The sequence below is a fragment of the Lissotriton helveticus genome, chromosome 9 (assembly GCF_964261635.1).
Source record: "Lissotriton helveticus chromosome 9, aLisHel1.1, whole genome shotgun sequence".
In the NCBI taxonomy this organism is placed as follows: domain Eukaryota; kingdom Metazoa; phylum Chordata; class Amphibia; order Caudata; family Salamandridae; genus Lissotriton; species Lissotriton helveticus.
In genome coordinates this window covers 1137475930-1137491153 of record NC_136070.1, presented here as the reverse complement: position 1 = coordinate 1137491153, position 15224 = coordinate 1137475930, and the positions used below count along the sequence as shown (strand labels likewise).

The 15224-nt window shown below is 47.9% G+C and overlaps 1 protein-coding gene across 2 annotated transcripts in view; it reads right to left on the bottom strand.

The window, feature by feature from the left end:
- Positions 1–15224, bottom strand: part of DENND6A (DENN domain containing 6A) — a 412594-nt gene that overhangs the window by 86065 nt on the left and 311305 nt on the right. The gene's annotated exons all lie outside the window — the stretch shown is intronic.

Genomic DNA, 15224 nt, shown 5'->3' with positions numbered 1-15224 from the left:
AAATTATTATACACAAAACAATACGCAGTCAGATTATTTTATACAAGTAGTACCTGTATTAGCCCTAACCCCTGAACACAGTAGTTTCCAAAACATATGTTTTCTGACTCCTGTCGGGAGAATATTTAAATCTCCTGTCGGGTGGTAGCAAACATGTCTTCCTGCTCCCACCTAGTGGGAGCTTTAAAAATGCTTCTGCCAAGTGAGAGCTGACTAGTTATCTTGCCTGCGCTCCTGAGGGCAGAGAAATACAGATTGCTGCCGCCGGGGGTGGGGGTATGGGAGCATGCAGAACGTGCTGCTCCCACCAGGAAGGAAGCAATGCCAACTCCCACAGTATGGGGGGAGCCAACTGGGGTTGTAAGGGCCCTGGGGCTCTCTCCGCGGCCCCCAACTTGTTGCTTGATGGGTGCCCCGGGTGAGCACCGGGGCAGCCATCTATAAATAAAACAGGCCCTGGGTTCCCCAAGGCCTCTCAAGGCTCGGGGGGGGCATGGGGGGAGGGGGGAGCACCCTCGCCTTTTTCAAAGGAATTCAGATTGAGTGCTGTGCTCTTTGGGGCTTATTAAGGCTTGGGAAGAGGATTGCATGCCCCACCCCTTAAGTTAACTACGGCCCCAGGGGATGGGGTCCTCAAGACCTATGAAGTCTTTAAGCCTAGGATTAGCTACTGCCATCAATGCTGAGCTGAAAAATGACAAATACTTTTTTCCACTCCAAGCACAGCTTTGGATTGGTAAAATACCATCCAAGCAAACTTGGAATTAATAATAGCAACCCTAACGTGTTTTGCTCTTGTTATGAGTTCTTCAAAGAGGTATAGCTTTTGTAATTTTTCAACTCAGCATGGATGACATTGTGCTAATGCTATGCCTAAAACCTTTGCTAGAAAAACAGACATTTGAGATCAGCAGATTCAGAATGTCGCTGGTTTTGAGGGTGATCTATATGGGAGCTGCTCTCAACCTAAATTTGGGAACTACCAAGAGTTACTTGGTTTCTTTTTTGCATAATTTATGCTTCTCCAAGCCTGAAAGGGTATTGTCATGATCCTGGATGTCTGCTCTCTATATACCAGCATCAATCAAGACCAAGGTATTGATGCTTGTAGCCACTTTATAAGAGCACATCTCATCTACTTCCTGTGCCATACTAACATACTCTTGGAAATTAACAAATGATACACCTGTGTCAAGAAAATAACATCCTTCTCTTTAATGGAGAAATATTCAGACAGAAGACCGAGAATTATATAGGCACCTGCTTCACAAACTTGTTCATGGGCTGGTGAGAGGAGCAGGTGGCAATGGCAGATGACACCTCCAAGGATTTGGGCTCGGTCATTATGTGACTGCACTATATAGATGACTTGTTCATCATATGGCAAGGCATGCAGAAATCTGCAAGGGATTTTGTTTTGAAACTCAACTTGGACTTTATCTAGAATTTAAGAAAGGAAAAAATTGAGTTTCTTGACATCACTATAGAAATCAAGAGGGGGCGTTCACTGCATCCTTACACAGGAAAACCCCAGCAGGAAATACCCTCTTACATGCTCTAAGTAGCCCCCCAGACAACATGAAATGGAATATTCCCTATGGGGATGTCATCCGAGCAAAACTTAACTATAGTGATCCCTCCTCAATCTTGAAAAAGGACAATTTATGTGTGGAAGGTTCAAGGAGAGTGGTTACCAAGACTGGGTTCTCAACAAAAACCAAGAAAATTGTCAGGACACTCACTAGAGAAACTATTCTGTTCAAAGAACCCCCCAAAACTACTGAAGAGAACTCCACCGCCATAGGAATCATTACCACATACAACACTGCCTCCAACAAAGTTTCTAACCTAGTCAAGAAACACTGGAATATTCTGACCTCTGATTCCAGTTTAGGACCCTTGATTCAGGAGAAACCGAACTTTGCCTTTAAAAAGGGAAAAACTTGAGGAACTTCCTGGTCAAGAGTGATATTACCATCAAGACCTCTAAGGAACAAGAACTGAGTGGCTTTCATCTAAGCAAAAACTGTAAGGCCTGTAAGGATAGCCCGGGCGGAAGGTTGCATACTGTACCGTTTGTCAGAGGGGCAAGAGCGATCACACAGTTCCTTATTTGCAGCACACAGTATCTCATCTACGTCTTGGAGTGCTGCTGTAAGAAGTGTAGCACTCACTATCCATCCTGTCAAAAGCGGATATTGGAGCACATGCGTGCTATCGACAAAGGGGATCAACACTATCCCATGGCAAAGCACTTTGCTTCTGATAATTGCATGACAGAAATCTCCTTTCGTATTTTGCCATTGAACATGTTTCTCCATCTGCTGGTCGGGGGGCGGTACGGGACAGAGAACTCAAATGAAGGCAGAAAGAATACAGGTGAATTATTGACCTTAGTACTAAATTCCTAATGGGTGTAACACTGAAGAAGAGCTTAGCATCCACTTACATGAGACAGAGCTCCATCTCGTTTGCTTTCTTTATATTCATTTCTGTTGTTTTTCATGCATATCCTGTCTGCTAAGTATGTCCAGTTCTAATACATATAGCAGAAGTCTATAATGTTTTTAACCAGGTTCCTCACATTCCCTTGTTTTTCGTTCATGTTTCAGGAGAAAAGGAAGGGAATCTTTGGTTGAGGTACGGTGGTGCCCATAAGGGCTGGATCTCCCTACCCTTTTCTCTCTCTTATGGGGAACCTAAATAAAACTCAACAGATAAGATTTTACACTTTCTTTTTTTTCATTTTTCCCTTGGATGTTCACAATGATAGATGGTTTTATAGGGGTCTTTTCACTTTTGATAGTTTTGTCTTTGTATCCTTTTTGTATGCTAAAGAGGAATGGAAGAGGGCCTGACCGTTTCTGCCACAAGTAGGAGATATTCAGACATTGTATGTTCATATGTTGGTTTTCACCATAGGGTGAATTTCTCTTTGCCAGTATTACACCTGTTCTTGGGTACCTGTTCTAGATCTTTGTCAGCCTAACACCAGTCCATTTGGGCATAATTTGTTTATGTTTTTGTGAATTGGGCTAGGAATTTATTTTCACTTGTTGGCCCATGCTGATGTTTGATTGTGTAAAGCCCACTTGGGCACTATTGCTCTTCTGACGATTCATACTACAGATTTGTTGAATTTTTTACGAAGTTCACACATTAGTGACTACATGTTCAGAGCTAACTTGGGGACTATTGCTGTTACGACATGATTCGCACCTTGGGCACTGTGTAGGTATTGTGAGATTTTCTCATTCCTCTCGCTATTATTGTGCCTATGTCACACCCATGCTAATTATGTTTTGGCATTGCAATGTACATAACCCATTTATTTCCTGACAGGTGCATTGTGTAAAAAGTTCAATCGGGTCAGGGACAATCGATATTTGCCCGGCAGTATTGCCTCTGTGACCCTCTAGTTATTTAAATCAATGAAGAGGCAGGCGCTGGAGACTGGAAAGCAGGAAACAAGGGTTTTTATTCTCTCCGGAGGAGAACACAACGAAACGGACAGAAGGTATCGTTCTGAGGTGCTCTAACTGTATTCCTGAGGCCTGGCCTCTTATACACACATTTATGACTTTATTGTAGATTACACATACATGTTAAAGCTTTGATGTACGGAAAAGACATTCTCGGAACTCCCCTTTGGGCCCGTTCCCACACACATTTACAGTTGAAGTCCCCACCCTAGTCACAACAGGTGATGAGCATCGCGCAGCTGGATAATCCGCCGATTCACGGAATGTGGGGGGTTTGATCGGATCTCATGGGGTGGGGGCTTTGATCAACCCGGGGATTCTTTGATGGGGGAAGCTTTCTATTGTACGGGGAGGGGCAAGGATGGTATCGGCAGAGCTGGGTGTCGGCTTGGGAACGGGGAGGACAAAACGGGCACACGGGGAAAAAGGGTTTTGCATCTAAGGGCCGGAGATCATGAAAGGAAAGCAGGGAGGTGTCGCGCTGGGAACAGGATGAGGGCCTGGGGCAGAGCAGCGCCGAAGAGGGGTTTATGACTCAAGGCAGGTGCAAGCAGGGGGTGGATAGCGTGCAGGCTTAGTGAAGGCGAAGGGCTATGTCAGGGGCCAGCGGCATGCAAAAGGGTTCGTTCTGATCGGGGCATCTTAGAAAATGGCGGGCGCGCACGACAAAAGTGTGGCATCAGGGGAAGAGGCAAGATGGCGCAGATAATGTTCACCAAAACGTACTAATTTTCAACAGTCCTCCCTTTAACATATTCAAGACATCTTGCTGGTTCATTTTCTACTCGGTTCTATTGTGGTGGGCATGAGAAGGAAAATGGTAGGAACCCTAGATAAAAAGAGTTGTAAACGATACATTTTAACTTTTCTAGTTTTCAGGAGGCGGGCCTATTTGATAAACTTTGATAAACTTGTTCAGCAGGAAAGTCATAGGAATGTAATACAAAAACGGCGAGCAGCAAGTACATATCATAACGTGAACTGGCAGGTTAATACATATTTCAGATTCGGCTTGGAGCAGGATCAATACAATGGCGGCTGGGAGAGAAATGAGGCATAAAAAACGGTGATTGAGGATGTCAAATGTTCGAAGTTTTACGAGTTCTCATTGTTCTTTGTGGTCTTTCGTTGGCGCTGTTGAGCACCGGCGGTGGAGCTACAAGTCCAGCTCTGTTCTAAGTTCTGCGTTGCAGGGCACGACCCTTTCCTCGCGTTTCTGGTCGGAAAGGTCCTTTTCGCCCTGTGTCCTTTGAGGTGATTGTCAGAAAGTTTGGATGGAAGAAGAGCGTACAAAATAGTCCATAGGGTAGGTCAGAGGGAAAGGGGGATGGAGCAAGGCCAAATTAGGAACAAACTAGGGGAACGAGAGACTTCAAATAGGCGGGCGTGTGACCGAATTCAGAGAGCGGGGACTTGTCGACAGGCATTGGACATCGAGCAGCGGCATCAGGTCGACCCTTTCTTCTCATGTTGTCGAAAACAGTGCCTCGTCCTGCAGCTCTTTTCAGTCGTGGTCTCGCCTTGGCTAATGTCGCAGGTGTTCCTTAGTCTGCAGTCGGGCCTCGTGCTCCCACATCCGGTCCTTTTCTCCTCCAACAGCGGTACCCTTAAACAAGTTTGAAAAGACAGTCTTTAGAAAATTTGCAGATGAAGATAATCAAAAAGTCTATTTCTCTCCCAGCTCCAGGCAAAGAATGAAAAATGCCCGTTATTTTAGTGTTCACAACTGGCATATGAATGACCGGTGACGGGTTCTGTTGGATTTACTATGACTTTCCTTCATAATTATTTATTACAGGCATGGCAGTTCATCTGATGGTAACCCACCCTTGTGAGACAAATCTGGCGAAGATATGCCGTTCTCTAGAGTTTTACATTTACAAAAGGGTGCAGTGAGTCGTCAACATGGTACTACACAGGTATTTTGCTGAGAGACGAACATGGCTAAACATTTCCTTTCTATCGGTGCATCCTGTTTTGCAACTACTGCGGGGTTCATTTCGATGATTTCTTTACCTTGAACTAGTCTGTTAACCTTGTAAAACATCATTCTGGGTCCTACGTAACCTTTTACAGCCCGATTACTTAATTAGGAAGGACAGGGGTTTTATGGGAAACAACCAGGGACATATACAGGGGAGGTAACGGGGGTGGTCATTTTTCCGGTTTGGGTATTGCGACGATTCGGGGAGGGGAGGGTCGCGTATTCTGAGGTCCTTGTCTTATACTATAGGAGCCGTTGACATGTAGTTCCCTTATTTTCGGGTCAGATTAGGGAACCTCTGTCGTTTTACCTGTCCTTTCCCTTACGGCCCAACCTGGGTTCATTGACTTCTAGCGGAAAAGGAGAGGTAATGACGCGGTCTCAGGGTGATTGTATTAAAGACAAGTTTTTGTGCAAATACTGACGGTATTTGAAGCCAATTAGGTGGGGTGCTAGGGGTGGCAGTCTGCCAATTTCGGGGCTAACCACTCGGAAGAGTGGGAGTGCAAAAATAGAGGGAGAGAGAGAGAGAGAGAGTGCAACGGCAGGCTAAATAGTACACGTGCAACAGGGAGGGTGGCAGTGTATTCAAGAAAGGCTATTTAGTGCATTACACAGTAAAGGGCATTCACGAGTCTGCGTTAGAATCTTGTAATCATGCAGTTTGAGCATTAGACAGGGTAGAGGGGACGTGCCTTGAGAAAAAGAAAAGAAGAAAGGAGGTACCATGTTGTCGCACTTTCTCGCATTCTCGGTCCTTCGACCAGTTGGGCCAACGCCTCAGTCACACATACACACATTCCCTCATAGTTTCGCATCATACGTGACATGGGTTCATTCGTCCGGTCTGGTTTAAGGGTGATCACTTTTTATCAGGTTGTGCTAATTTTTCGGGTTTGTTCGGTACGTGAGTAGTCTGCAGGCGTGCTTAGACACCACCTTGCGGCGCTAGTCCGCTTCGTGTATTAGACGTGGCAAGGCTTCAGATCTTCGCCACACCTCGGCTGTAATCTCTGATGTAACCTGCAGAAGGAGGAAAAAAGGGGGGGGGGTGGGGGAGACAGCATTCGCGCGCATTCAAATACATGGATTCATAAGTCCTTTACTTACCTCTTACTCGTCTTTCCTCCTTGGGGCAGGGTCCCCGGGGATATGGTTTCTGGAGTCGGGGGGGGGGTAGTGTGTTCATGTAGGGCGTGTGCGGGGAAACATAAAAAGGAAACCAGAGGTGCCTAGTGCGAGGTATCTAGTCAAAGGATGTATCTCACTATCGGGGTCCTTAAACCTCTTTCAACGCTGTGGCGTTCTAAGGTTCTTCGGTTCTTGGGTCCCTGCTACTTTGGAACGTTGTACTTTATAATATTTACATTATTTCATTTCACCCTCCTTTTACATTCCCTCATTTACACCATTCGTTTTACCCATCCTTGGAAGTCAAGGTCTTCCTCTACGCGAGAGTTCATGAGTCAGACGCGTACCTTGAAGGCGGAGTGTCGTGTTGTTGATCCGATCCGTCCTCCAGGGCTGGGCAACCATCTTCTTTTAACCTTAAAGAGAGAGCAGAGTAGGGTGCACAGAAAAGAACTTTCCCACCCATCCCATATTTTTTTAAAATAAAGCATGCAATACCCGTCCATAGTTTCAAAGACTTTATTTTGCAAAATCATTTCAGCATATGGATTATGAGGGTGCGGTCGTATTTGGCCGGTCGTGGCAATGGCTAAAGTGCGTACAGTGGGGGGTGTCGTTTGCAGCAATAAAAACATCGGAAAGTTTTACTCATTCATTTGTAAGAGACTAAAACGTCTATTAATTGACTGGGGGTTCGGGGGCATATATTTTCATAATTTAGAAGCATAATCATAACAGTTGTAATCAGATTTCCTATATGCATACCGTACGTGTGCGTCGTAAATGGGGTTTACATCAGTTATAAAAATATAATACATTGTACATTCGTAATCAACATTTGTAACGGGGATCTTTTCATACTGTTCGTCGAGTAAGTTCTCCTCGTCTTTTCTAGCCAAGTGTACAAAGGATCATATAAAATCTCAGAACATCAGGTTTATATTAGTGCGAAGGAACACCACGAGGTGTTCGTAAGTTCCGATTGATACCAGCGCCATTTTGGGCGGGGCCGGCTCAGTCCGGAAGCAGCATCAGGGGGAAATGTTTCCATTACTGGCAGTTTGGACCAGAGTCCTTTTCGGCAGTTCTAGAATTCACGCTAACAGAAGGTGTGGCAATGTCATGTTTGTTTCGTTGGCGATCAAGGCAGCCGTCCCTTACCGGAAACCTGCAAAGGCCGAAGGTTCCGCCGGGGACCCTTGTAGGATCTTCAAGGCTGCGGAGATGCTGTCGGAGATGGGGGCTCGTGCTCCAGAGGGCAAATGTTCGAGTTATATTGCTGGTCAAAGTTACTCTAGTGGCCGGGGCCCACCTTCCAGCGGACCCAGACGCCATTTTGAGGCCCTACCGGGGCCACTCTCGTCGAGTTTGCAAGAGTGGAAGAGACCCTTCGGAGTGAAAGGAAGAGGTCCCTGTTTTGTGAAAGCGGGACGTTCGGCTGGGGTGCGGCTGTGATGCCCCCACCTGGGGGCAAGGGAGACTCGTTCGCCTCGTCTCCTTCTCCCGGTGTACTCCATGCCGCTCCTTTTCATCGCCCCGCATGAAGGCCTCTCCACATCCGGTGTTCCCCAAGTGCCACCATTGTACGTTCGGTGCTGCGCAAGTACTGGGGTGCCACCATTGTACGTTCGGTGCTGCGCAAGTACTGGGGTGCCACCATTGTACGTTCGGTGCTGTGGAAGTATTGGCACCATCGCCTGACTGGGGGTGTTCGGCGTCGGGCTGGGGGCTGGGAAACCTCCTACCGGTGGAGGTGGGAGAGGCTCGTCCGCGTCGCCTCTCCCTCCCAGCCCAACTTGGACAAATTGTTGTGGAGGTACGTGCAGGACATCCCGCCGTCCAGGACTGCTGCGGCTGTGACGGAAGAGAAAAGGAAGAGGTGCCTCGTTCTCCTCTGGACATGTGGCGGGACTACCTTAGTCTTTCCAGGCCCGTTGCGGCCGGCCAAGGAGACATGTGGCGGGACTACCTGCAAATGCCCAGGCTGCGGGCTCCTGCCTCTCCTCCGGCTCCCCCATACGTTAAGATTTCCTGACCAAGAGTTGGCGGCCGGGCTCGCCTTATATGGGTTGCCGTTGGTTGGGCGTAGCCGTAACCCTGCCCTACTTTGGAAGGTTCCAGAATGGGGGGGGGGCGAATGTTCTGTTTGACTTTCATTTTCTACAGTTTATCGTTATTATTCCTTGTTTGTTGTGTTAAATTAAAAGTTCAAGTTCATTAATGGTCTACGGATTTTGTTTCACCATTTCTTTCTTTCCAGGTTGCTTTTATGCTAAGTTTCTGCTAACAGAGGTCGAGTAACACGGAAACACGTGTAGAGGGATGACGCAGATTTGCACATTACATACACACAAACTCAGACGGGGGACAGTACAAGTACGACATACAAAGACCCAAGACAAATATAAAAACAGTTATTGGTCATAATTATCTCTTTCCGTCTGTGAATTTTAAACGAGGCTGGGTTCCCGTCTTGACATTGCCCGACCTAGGAGAACGTGAGCATGCCGCTGAGATTTTCCTGGCAAAATCTGTGCCATCGGGCATAATCAAACGTGGTGGTTCTGTCTGGTCTGTCTATGTAAGTCGGGTTCTTCTTTGTCTCGCGCCTTTTCTCGTACTGTCGGTCTGTCGTTCTTGTCGGCCCTTTGCCTTTACTCACGCTCAGTAGAGTCGGGCATTGGGCTTTCCAGTGTCCGACATACCTACAAAAAGCGCATTGGTCTGACCCTAAGTCTGGTCGTCCTTTGCATAGTGTCGGGGGATAAGTTGTGGGTAGCGGTGTCCTGGGGTTGTCCTGTCGGTATATTTCCCTACTTGGTTTATCCCCGTCTTTTCTCTGTCGTTTCGTAGCCTCTCTGCGCCACATACCGAGACTGTCGAGCATAATTGGCGTTGTCTTATTATTTCGAAGGGCTATTTCTAACGTTTCTATTTTATCAAGGTCAAAGGATCCTGCCAGTGGCCACTGTTTGTCTTGACTCTCTTCGGTATACCTGTGCCATAATTTATTATAGGCTATGGTGACTAACCCATAGTTTATGAACATGTCCTTATTAGGGGTGCCTTCTAATGGAGCTATATGGTCCACCTCTAATACGCGGTCCGGACTAAACAGGCTATTTATCAGTGGGGAGAAGACAGACATGACGGCTCGTAACGAGGGACTAAAAAGTCAGCACTGCCTATCTTATCACTAGGTGCAAAGACCGTACAGAATATTTCTATTCAACGTTGTTTGCAGGCAGTGAATACCTCATGGATCAAAAAAAAAATATAAAACCAAACGACCAATAAATAACAATGGGGAGAATGAGTAGGTCCGCAAAGATCTGCGTTACCTACCCTTTTCACTATCTGCAAAAAGGGTGGTCTCTTCCCTGCTTGCAGACAGGGAATCTCCAGGAAACAATAGTTTGCGAACAACAGTTCAGTTTCAAGCAATTATTGAGTGGGGGAGAAAAAAATAAGCACGGCTGCTACCCTACCTATCCTCCACTGTTTGCAAAGAGAGAGAGAGCCTGTTGTTTCTCCGTTTGCAGACAGTGAATCTCCAAATAAAAATAAACAGAGCAATACTAGTATTTTTGAACAAACAAACAATCAAGCAAATTTTTCGCAACTTGTCGTGGTAACGGACCGCATGGACAGTTTCTTGTCTTCCGAATCCAGCGCCCGATCGTCCTCTTTTTCTCGTATTTCTCACGGCACTCCTGATGGTTCCCAGTCAGGACCGTAGATCACTCGAGAGAGGTCTGTTCGGAACTAGTGAAGTTCGGATGATCGGCTGCCAGACGAGGGTCTATTGGGCAAGAGCTCTCCCGATCGTTGCAGTCGTTCACTCTGTCGTCGGGACCTCTCCCACTGGATCCACGAGTCGCTGATGGGCCCCACGTTTGGGACGCCAATTGTAAAAAGTTCAATCGGGTCAGGGACAATCGATATTTGCCCGGCAGTATTGCCTCTGTGACCCTCTAGTTATTTAAATCAATGAAGAGGCAGGCGCTGGAGACTGGAAAGCAGGAAACAAGGGTTTTTATCCTCTCCGGAGGAGAACACAACGAAACGGACAGAAGGTATCGTTCTGAGGTGCTCTAACTGTATTCCTGAGGCCTGGCCTCTTATACACACATTTATGACTTTATTGTAGATTACACATACATGTTAAAGCTTTGATGTACGGAAAAGACATTCTCGGAACTCCCCTTTGGGCCCGTTCCCACACACATTTACAGTTGAAGTCCCCACCCTAGTCACAACAGGTGATGAGCATCGCGCAGCTGGATAATCCGCCGATTCACGGAATGTGGGGGGTTTGATCGGATCTCATGGGGTGGGGGCTTTGATCAACCCGGGGATTCTTTGATGGGGGAAGCTTTCTATTGTACGGGGAGGGGCAAGGATGGTATCGGCAGAGCTGGGTGTCGGCTTGGGAACGGGGAGGACAAAACGGGCACACGGGGAAAAAGGGTTTTGCATCTAAGGGCCGGAGATCATGAAAGGAAAGCAGGGAGGTGTCGCGCTGGGAACAGGATGAGGGCCTGGGGCAGAGCAGCGCCGAAGAGGGGTTTATGACTCAAGGCAGGTGCAAGCAGGGGGTGGATAGCGTGCAGGCTTAGTGAAGGCGAAGGGCTATGTCAGGGGCCAGCGGCATGCAAAAGGGTTCGTTCTGATCGGGGCATCTTAGAAAATGGCGGGCGCGCACGACAAAAGTGTGGCATCAGGGGAAGAGGCAAGATGGCGCAGATAATGTTCACCAAAACGTACTAATTTTCAACAGTGGCTGTTGTCATGAGGGTATTTTAACTTTATCCTATGTTAAGACATGATTATAATATTGTATTTGTATTTCTTTCCTCTCTTTGTTTTGCATTCTGGTAACACTGATTTACTTTTTGCCTCCTACATTGTAACCATATTTTCATAGGCTTTCAAAGTATTTTGTCAAAACATGATTACCAACTGCTGCATTGATTGAACTTTTTTTGCCACTGTCTTTAGATGGCGAACAGTTTTCTTATACCCTGTGAAAAACGTGTTGTTCCTCCTCTATGTACTACTTAAGGTGAGTGAGCACAGTGAGCTGATCATTTGATCAAGGCTTTAGCCGAATTGAGTAATAAGTCAGTAAACTACATCTTGGTCCGCAGATTGTGCTTTTTTCCATTCGGTGTAAATCCGTTCAGCAGTTTTTAAAATATTAAGGTTAAAAATGTTTTGCATATTTTGGAAGTTGGGCTTGCGAGAGTCCAGTGAGCTTCCAAGAGGCCAGTTTTTTCAGTAAGCCTTCATGCTCTCGCAGGAGCCTCTTGCAAGAGCTCAGAATGGCTGGCTGCTGGAATGTTAGAAATGAAATGGCCACCATTACTGTTTACTGAAAATGCTGTCCCCCTAGATTTAGAGAGGAGGTGTCTAAGGGCTAACTATTGTGAAGATAATAAATGTATATTTTTTTTATATATGAACATTTTTATTGTTTTGACAGTAAACAGCACCAGCAAGTCAGCAATGTACATTAAATATGACAGATCATAATCAATTGCACGAATATTAACGCGTTCAGGACTTTTAAGTACAAACAGAAATGAGGTTGGCATCTCCCACTTACCTCTCCGAATGCTCCCAACCACTTGCCCCACACCCTACAATACTTTTGGGGACAACCTTGTGCCTCATACATAGGCCTCTCCTGCGCGGCACACCAGTCCACCCCTCTCCGCCAATTTCGGGGGCAAGGCGGAACAGAACATTTCCAGGACGCTGCTATGTATTAAAAAACAATTTTTCATTTCTAGACCCATCTAACCCATCTGTAATTCCAAGGCCCGATGGAGGTGCGTTGGGGCCAGGTATGCTGTGTGCAGGTAGTACAGCTGAACTAGACGGAGTCTAGCTGATGCGGGGACCGTCTTGGGTGCCACGAGGGCATCGCGCCAGTTCTCCTCGTCTACGGTGCCCACCCACTCCTCCCCTTTCCCCAGGTCGCCCAGCATAGTCTGTGCCTCGGGAGGACTGTATTCAGGGATCGGTGTGTCGTCCGAGATGTGTGCGTGGAAGGCGTGTCGCAGCTGAAAATATTTGTAAAATTGCATCGGGTGCAGGAAATACCGGGTGCGGAGGTCTTGGAAGGATCGCAAATGGCTGCTTGTCCGTAGGTCCCCCAGTTGCAAAATCCCTATAAGGTCCCAAACCCTAAGGCCCTGCAAGCCACTAACCTCCCGGAGCCAGGTGACATGCCAGAGAAGCGTGCACTGAGTCAGCTTGTGCATCCAGTGAGTGTGGCACAGTGCCACTCGTCAAGCCAACAGCGCAGAGCACGTCACCTCAGGCAAGCTGGATTGGATGGAATGGACTCCCCGTATAACAGAGATTGGATTTTGGACAGGCCTAACTCGCACAGTTCAAGCCTATAAGCCGGGTCGGACCAGCCCCCATTAAACCAGTCGTGTATGGACAGTAAACGTGTAGCCAAATAGTACATATGTAAGTGAGTCATCCCCAGGCGCCCATCGAAGGAGGGAATCCGACATAAGTTCAGAGCCAGATTGACTCACCCTTTCCCCCAAAGGAACCTGGAGGCCATACATACTGTCCAGCTCCCGAAACCAGGCCCTTGGAAAGCAAAGGGGGGGTTCTGAAGAACATAAATGAACCCGGGGAGGAGAATCATTTTAAACAGGAGACTCTGACCATTGGGTTCAAAGGTAACGCTTGCCACTTCTGCAGATCTGTTTTGGCCCTCTTCACCAGTGGGGTAATGTTGAGGGACCAGCCCAGTTCGGGGAGAAGTGTCACCCATATCCCTAAATACCTGAAGGACTGGCGTCGGAGCAGTATGTTAGATTGCCAATCGAAGCAGTCTCTAGACGGGTGTAGAGGAACAAGGACCGACTTATCGGGGTTCAGCCGGAGGCTTGCTCAAAGGAGTGCAGAATCTGGAGGCATTGAGGGCCGGATTGGGCGGGGTTTGCAAGATAAATGAGGACATCGTCCGCATAGAGTGCGATCTTATCAACCTCTGCTTTGGGCCATTCCCACCCTTGCATACGTCCCTCAGACCTTATCGGGGTCGCAAGTGGCTCCATCGCTAGGGGTGAAAAGGGACATCTCTGTCTTGTTCCCCTGCGAACAGAGAAGGGTTCCAACCAGACCGCTTTGACTAGGACTCGCGCTCGTGGGTGGGCATATAGGACGCGCACCAGATTCCGAAAGTGGGAACCATAGCCCCGCTCGGTGAGGACTTCCTCCAGATACCTCCAGTCCACTGGGTCGAAGGCCTTCTCAAAGCCTAAGAGGAGGAACGCTAAGTAGGGGGTGAGTAGGTAATGGGGGGCCAGAGCCTGGTGCAACCTCCGGAGACAGTGCCGGGTACCGCGCGTATTTTGGTCCGCGTGAATCAACGTGGATAGATATGGTTTCAGCTGATGGTGCGAGAATCGCGGCATACAATTTAACCTCTGTGTTGATAAGGGAAATGGGACGGTATTCCGCACACCGCGGAAGGGCGGTTGAGATTTTGGGAGAACCACAATGGTGGCCATGTCCATCTTGGGTGGGAAGGAACCCTTTTCAACGGCCTCATCGAACAGGTCGGCGAGGTGCGGGACGAGGGTCTTGTGATATAGAGCATAATATTCCTGGGGAGGCCGTCAGGGAGGCCCAAAGAGGTAAGGGCTATCGCCTCCCCAATCTCTTCACAGGAAATAAGGCGATCCAGATCTGCCTGAGCAGCCGAGTCCAGTAAGGAAGGCAAACGGCTCACGACTCGAGCAAGGCATTAAGCGATAATGTTGGGGTCCTTGCAGCATAGAGCTAGCAATGGTAGGAAGCAAAGGAGCGAGCCATTTCCACCAGGGATCAGTGTACTGACCCGTCTAAGCCTATTATATCCGGAATAATGCGGTTTGCCCTGGGAAAGTTAGCGAGTCTATGGAGAATCGATCCGTTCTTGTCCCCCCAGCCCTATACTCTAACCACAGAGGACCTCCAGAGGAGTTTGGTGGCCTCTAGCAAAAGCTGCTTTATCTCAGCGAGAAGAAGAGCGAGTTGTCTCTCTTTGGAAGTGTCATCGATCATCGGCAGGGATTGTTCAAGACCGAACGCCTGCGCTTCCCAAAAGGTAATTTGTTGCAGCTGCGCCTGCCGCTGGCGCTTGAGCTGGCCATTAGCGAAGCCCCGAACGGTAGGTTTGCTCACCTCCCACAAAGTACCCAGCGATGCCAGCGACCCATCATTGGTCAGGAAATATTGCTTGAGCTCAGTCCCTACTACCTTCCTGAATTCTCTGTCCTGGAGGAACCATGCGTTCATCCTCCACGTCGGACGCACCGATGGAGGGAGAGCCCCCGTACTAAATAGCACCGGAGAATGGTCAAACATTTCCCTGGGGAGGATACGAATGTCTTTCTTCGCAGTAAAGTCGATCGAGTTGACGAAGATCGCGTCGATACGCGCCTGCGTGTGGTGAGCTGCATAGGTGTGAGTGAACTGTGTGGTGTGGGGGTGGCAGGTACACCACACATCGCAGAGGCCCAGGGACTCGGCCCAATTCGTTAATTGTTTCGCCTGTACGATTCTTGTGTGGAATGGAGAGCCTGTTGTGTCTAGGTCTGGTGAGGAAACTGTGT